This window comes from Panicum virgatum, chromosome 9K (genome assembly GCF_016808335.1).
Source record: "Panicum virgatum strain AP13 chromosome 9K, P.virgatum_v5, whole genome shotgun sequence".
Lineage (NCBI taxonomy): Eukaryota > Viridiplantae > Streptophyta > Magnoliopsida > Poales > Poaceae > Panicum > Panicum virgatum.
In genome coordinates this window covers 2,040,976-2,048,390 of record NC_053144.1, presented here as the reverse complement: position 1 = coordinate 2,048,390, position 7,415 = coordinate 2,040,976, and the positions used below count along the sequence as shown (strand labels likewise).

The following is a 7,415-nucleotide window of genomic DNA, read 5'->3' as shown; positions in this document are numbered from 1 at the left end:
TTTTGGATCGGTCCAATCCACTTATAGCGAATGGATTTTTTATCAGTAGATGTTATCTTGATGTTGTTGTATCATATGTTTTTACTCATTGGTTATCCTTCACCATTGTGCTAAGTGGAACCCCTACCACCTCACTTACTAACCATAGTTTGAAAAAGTAGACAATACCTAGATGTCATATAGGAGCCTCACTACTTATGTACTGTACGACGGATACACTTATATATTATCGGGTTTTTATGTCCAATTTATTCTATCATAAAATTATGGTGGTCGGATGGAGCACGTGTTTGTGTATGTAGATTCTCGTATCCAAATGAAAATATCTCTCATTTGCACTGGTAGCAAATATATATATATATATATATATATATATATATATATATATATATATATATATATATATATATATATATATATATATATATATATATATATATATATATATATATATATATATATATATATATATATATATATATATGGACACACAATGCGCTCACGATTTTCGTGTGCCGCACGTGAACGCATTAGCGAGCTGTCTAGAACTCTGTTTTGAGCGTATCCGACGATCGGCAATAAAAAGGCAGGAAAGCTCATGTGCTATTCGCAAGCTCTACCGCATAGTAGCAAACAGCTCAGAGCAACACGCCCATTACTACTAGACGTTGCTGAGATCTCATGCCATGCCAATGCCAGGCTCCACGGCCACGGACACCGGGCGCGTCCAGGTGATCGGCCGCCACGTCATCCGCGCCGAACCGCCGCCACCACCATCGTCGTCGCCGGTGCCGGAGATCATCCACCTGACGCCGTGGGATCTCCGGTTGATCACCATCGACTACATCCAGAAGGGCGTCCTCCTGCCCAAGCCAAGGCACGAGGACCGGCGCGCCGCCGTCGACCGCCTTGCGTCCGCGTTCGGCCGCGCCCTGGGCCGCTTCTACCCGTTCGCGGGCCGGCTCGTGGTCCACGAGCACGCCGGCGACGGGACCATCACCGTGTCGCTGCGTAACTGCGTTGCACCGGCGAGGGCGCCGAGTTCGTCCACGCCTCGGCGCCGGGTGTCACGGCCGCCGACATCACCAGGGAGCTCTACATTCCTCGCGAGCTGGTGGCGTCCCTGTTCCCGCTCAACGGGCTGGTCAGCGCCGACGCCGCCTCGGTGGACGGCGAGCCCCGGCGGGCGCCGCTGCTGGCCGACCAGGTCACCGAGGTCGAGGACGACGTTTTCGTCGCCGCGTCGCTCAACCACGCCGTCGGCGACGGCACCACGTTCTGGCACTTCGTCAACACCTGGTCGGACTTGAGCCGGAGCGGTGGCGCTACATGCGAACGGCCGCCGCCGGTGCTAGAGCGGTGGTTCCTCGACACCTGCCCCGTGCCCGTCCCCCTCAAGTTTGCCAAGCTCGAGGACGCCATCCGGCGACACGAGCCACCACCACCGTTGCAGGAATGCTTCTTCCATTTCTCCGCGGAGAGCGTCAGGAAGCTCAAGGCGCGGGCGAACGCGGAGGTGAACTCCATGCCCGGCGCGGCCACGGCCACCATCTCCTCCCTTCAGGAAGCTCAAGAATGCAGGGAGCGTAAATTAAATCAAAAAGCCAGGAATCTTTCGCAACCAAATCCGGAGTATCTGGGTTATCATCCGGAGTATCCGGACACCCCAAATCTGGAATATCCGGATTCTATTCCGGAATATCCGGACAACCCACCCGGACTATCCGGACATATGTCCGGAGTATCCGGTTACAATCGTGATGGTTCGCACTGTTTCCACCTCCAGAATGCATGAAACTTTAAAACAATGAATGACATGATGCATAATCGCCCTACGTTAACCTCTCAACCCAAACCCACCGTCTACACGCGACTCTAATACCAACTCTATAGGGCTTAGTACGATTTACGCCACCCAATTTGTTTTCAAATCAGAAATTCCCTGTTAACTTAAGATATTTTACAAAATAGTCATACTCGTACCACCCCCAGTGCGTTTCGGCTCTGATACCAGCTGTGACGGAACCACCAAATTAAAACTCTAATTAAGCGTAATGGCCGTCATTTGAACACATCGGGCTCATTAGCTTAACGCCTTAATTTGGCGATCCTTTCTCAACCCACGGCCTGATCGAAACAACACCGGTAGTCCCACGCGAAGGTGGGCGCAGATGGTACAAGCACAACATGATACTTGAAAGTACAAACACTATAGGGGGACGAAATGTTAGGTTTTACAACCCGAGTTCAAATATACACATAATTTACAAAAGTTGCATAATTTACAAACTTTGCATCCGATGTACTGAAATTCAAACAGACTAGATCCTACATCTACTATAGCCTTCAAAAGCCCTGACTAACCATGACCGGTCAGACCGGCCCGCGCAAAAACAGAAAGGCTGAACACTCTGCCCACGAGTGTACATCCCGACAAAGTCCTAGTCTAGGGGTCTCGCTCCTCGACCTGCCACCCCTCTGCATCCCGGCGGATGAACTTGACACAACAGGGGCAGAAGTCGACGTCCAAGTGTCCTGTAATAATAAATGTGGCAACAAACCCTGAGTATTCTAATACTCAGCAAGGCTTACCCGACCAGTGGGTATAACTTAGCCCACATATCTAGACATGCAAGGCTCTCTGGCTGGTGGATGTTTTGCAGGAAAGCATCTAAGGTTGAATTCTTACTTTCAATATTTTAGCCACAAGTTCTATATAGAAAGACTCTCATCTAATGTTGGCATATCTACACAATCATGTTGGAGCATTACAATAATGATTCAAAATAGTTCCATCATTTATCACTAACATCTCTAGTTCATTTCTACGAGGTGACAAAGAGATCAAGGCCCTCATAACCGCGAGACACGGCGAATCGATCCGATTTAACCTTGCAATGTGGACCTAACCAACACGGCACGTATAAGCCCCGTCGGACCACACGCACCAACCCTTCCCCTCCCCGCCTCGAACTACAGGACCGCCCCACCATCATATGGTCAGCCGAGCTCAACATGAGACCACCAAAAGTAATACATGCATCCTCAATTCTCTGCGACTACTCGACTACCCCAGTAGGTGAGATGGAGTCTTGTACTTTCGAAGCAAGGCAGTACTAGGCTTACCGGTTTCGACTACCTCCTACTCCCGGCATGTGGTTAGTACAAATTCAATCCCCGATCAGCACTGCCACAACGACCGGTCCTTAACCGACACAGACGGGACTAAGACACCCAGGAACCCTGTCCTGCTGCCATACCTATGTCTCCTCATCATTTCCCGTCCGGTCTAAATTCTCCATTTATTCAATATCAAACTCACAACTCAAGTACTGGAACATGAATACATCTTATATCTCGCGAGTAACCGAAAATTACTCGACTTCTAAACATCCTATATCTCGCGAGTGCAGGAGACAACTCGTCTTCTACCGGAAACATTAAGCATAGCACTTCTATCGTCCTATACGTACTAGTATATCTCAGGGAATCCTAGGGATCATGCAACTAGGGTTCCAAACAATCCCTAAAACGTAATGCACAAGTAATAGATAAAACATATACATAGTGAATCATAATTTAAATTAATAGGACATGCACCGGGGCTTGCCTTGCGTCTGCTGCTCCACACTGGGGTTAGCCGGGCCTTGGGCCGACTCCCCACGGACCTCCTGCTGCGGGGCTGGCCCCTGTGGCTCCTGTTGCAACCACCTCGTACACGGCTCCCTCGGCGGCAGCGGCTACACGTATGCAATGATATGAGAATGCATGCATGGGTTGCAATCTTAAAATAGCCAATGACTAGATGCAACCGCAAGTAATTTACACAAAAATTGCATTCCCTGGCCCAGAACATTCCCCAAAAATCCGGAGTATCCGGACGAATACCCGGAGTATCTGGACCCCAAAGTCCGGATTTTCCGGGCCTATACCCGGAGTTTCCCCCGGAGTATCCCAAACCCGGAGTATCCGGGCTTATACCCGGAGTTTCGCCCGGAGTTTTCAAAACCCGGAGTTTCCGGGCTTATACCCGGAGTCTCCGGGATTGACAGCATTTTCGCCCCAAAAACTAAAATCTTGATTTTGACAAAACCAACCCACCAAAATCAAAACCCTTTTAGATCCTAGTTGAGGGATGCATATAGAGATGATTGACCAAAGGAAATCACCTAGAACATCCTAAAACAACCAAATCGACGAGCCCTAGCTTCTAGTACCTTGAGCTAGTTTTTCTTGCAAGAAAACTCGAAAACGATGTTGCCCCAAGGTGGAATACTTGTAGAAGATGATCCCCCACGTCGAGTGAAGCTCCCTTGGCCTTGGAATCAAGTTGAAATGAAAGATTTTGGAATCTAGAGCTTGGGGAGAGGGAGAGCTCGTGAGGGAGGTGAGGGAGAGAGGTCACGGGAGAGAGTGAGAGAGAGAGAGAGTGGTATTTTCTATTTAAATAGTTGTGGGGTCTAGATGACCAAATTATGGAAATAGAAACTCCACGCCCGGAGTCTCCGGGCCAATGGCCGGAGTCTCCGGGTGTTACAATCCTTCCCCCTAAAAGAAATCTCGTCCCGAGATTTAATGGATGTGCTAAATTGAGGAAAATGGAACTTGGTGAGTACCTTGATACATTTGTAACAATTCCGGACATTTAGACCGAACGAAGTCCTCCGTCTCCCAAGTAGCCTCTCGCTCGGAGTGATTACTCCACTGAACCTTATAAAAATTGCTGGTTTGATTCCGAGTAACCCGAGTCTTGAAATCAACAATTTTTATTGGTTGCTCCGGATAGACAAGATCGGGCTCTAGTTGCAATTTCTCGATGTCAACCATCTTTTCTGGAACACGGAGGCACTTCCGGAGCTGGGAGACATGGAAAATATTATGAACCGCGGATAAGTGAGCAGGAAGCTCTAGGCGGTATGCCACTGGTCCACACTGCTCACTAATAAGAAAAGGCCCAACATAGCGAGGTGCGAGCTTTCCCTTCACCCCGAATCGTTGAACCCCTTTCATTGGAGATACCCGCAGATAGACATGATCCCCCACTTGAAACAGGATAGATTGACGCTTCTTGTCGGCGTAACTCTTTTGTCGTGATTGGGCAATCTTCAAATTTTCTTGAATAACCCGAACCAGCTCTTCTGCTTCATTTACCATATCGGGCCCAAAGAAAGTTCTCTCCCCAGCTTCTGACCAATTCAATGGGGTTCTGCATTTTCGTCCATATAAGGCCTCAAATGGAGCCATCTTGATGCTTTCTTGATAACTATTGTTATAAGCAAACTCGGCCAATGGCAAGCACTCATCCCATTTTTTATTATAGGTGAGCACACATGCTCTAAGCATGTCCTCCAATATTTGATTTATCCTTTCTGTCTGGCCGTCGGTCTGGGGATGATAAGCCGAACTGCGGAGGAGCTGAGTGCCGAGGGCGGCGTGAAAAATGCTCCCAGAACCAGGCAATGAACTGAGCACCCCGATCTGAAATGATTGTCTTTGGAATTCCATGCAGACTCATAATACGATCCAGATATAATTGGGCATATTGCTTTGTCGTATGTGTGGTCTTTACCGGCAGAAAATGCGCGGTCTTGGTAAGACGGTCCACAATAACCCATATCGAATCATACCCCTTGGAGGTTTTGGGTAAGCCGACAATGAAATCCATACTGATGTCCTCCCACTTCCAGGAGGGAATACTCAGGGGCTGCAAAGGGCCGGCTGGTCTCAAGTGGCTTGCCTTAACCCTCCGACAGGTGTCACACTCGGACACATATTTCGCGATTTCCCGTTTCATCCTGGTCCACCAGAACCGCTGCCTGAGGTCTTGATACATTTTGTTACTGCCCGGGTGAATGGAATACCTAGAGAGGTGAGCCTCATCAAGAATTTGTTTCCGGAGCTCTAAATCCTTAGGTACCACTAGCCGGTTCTTAAACCATAAAACACCCTCACCATTTAGCTGAAAACATGCCACACGAGGGTCACCTTCCCTGAGCCTTTGCCTAATCTTTTCCATGCCAATATTATTTCTCTGAGCAGCAATAATTTGATCCCGCAGTGTTGGAGTGAGGGTAATATTGGTGAGTGTACCCTCAGCTACTATAGCCAGATTCAACTTCTCCATCTCTTGGCATAGAGTTGCATGCATAGGTGTTGCTGAGATGCAGTTGCAACTTGCCTTTCTGCTCAATGCATCTGCCACAACATTGGCCTTACCCGGGTGATAATGAATTTCCAGATCATAATCCTTAATCAATTCCAACCACCGTCTCTGGCGCAAGTTCAGTTCATTCTGAGTAAAGATATACTTGAGGCTCTTGTGGTCAGAGTATATATGCACAGGATTACCCAGAAGATAATGACGCCAAATCTTTAGTGCATGTACCACTGCTGCTAATTCCAAATCATGAGTGGCATAATTCTTTTCGTGTCGCCTAAGTGCTCTGGAAGCATAAGCAATCACCCGCTGATCTTGCATAAGGACGCAGCCGAGGCCTGTACCTAACGCATTATATACAATCATCAAGGCCAGAGTAATACCTGGCTAAGCCAAAGGCAGAAATGAGAATACGGCCCAAAACTCGTACCTGATGCATCACAATAAACATCAAAGGGTCGAGTGATATCTGGCTGAGCCAGAACAGGGGCCGATGTTAAAAGCTTTCTCAAAGTCTAGAAAGCCTGATCACACTGGTTATCCCAAACAAACTTCACCCCTTTCTTAAGCAATTCTGTCATGGGCCTAGCAATTTTGGAGAAGTCCGGTACAAACCGGCGATAATATCCTGCTAGCCCAAGAAAACTTCGAATCTCGGGAACAGAGGTAGGAGCCTGCCATTTCAAGACATCCTGAATCTTGCTAGGATCGACAGAAATCCCTTTGTCCGAGATGATGTGGCCCAAAAACTGAACTTCCTTGAGCCAAAAATCACATTTGCTGAATTTGGCATACAACTTGTGTTCCCGCAGGCGCTGAAGCACAATGCGGAGATGCTCTGCGTGCTTTTCTTCATTTTTAGAAAATATAAGAATGTCGTCGATGAAAACCACGACAAACTTATCGAGCTCAGGCATAAACACTGAGTTCATGAGATACATGAAGTGAGCAGGGGCATTGGTTAGCCCGAAAGACATGACTAGGTATTCATAAAGCCCGTATCTGGTGGAGAAGGCCGTCTTGGGAATATCCTCAGCTCTAATTTTTATCTGATAATAACCAGAGCGAAGGTCAATTTTTGAAAATATCTTGGCCCCGAATAGCTGATCGAATAGAATGTCAATCCGGGGAAGTGGGTATTTATTCTTGATTGTGACGGCATTCAAAAGTCTATAATCCACGCAGAACCTGAGGCTTTCATCTTTCTTTTTCACAAAGAGTGCAGGACAGCCCCATGGTGATGTGCTAGGACGGATAT

General features: G+C 47.8%; 1 pseudogene; it reads left to right on the top strand.

Annotated features, from left to right (window-relative positions):
• The first annotated feature begins 625 nt into the window (after nucleotides 1-625).
• Nucleotides 626-1,866, top strand: LOC120648460 (annotated as a pseudogene).
• Nucleotides 1,867-7,415: the final 5,549 nt, after the last annotated feature.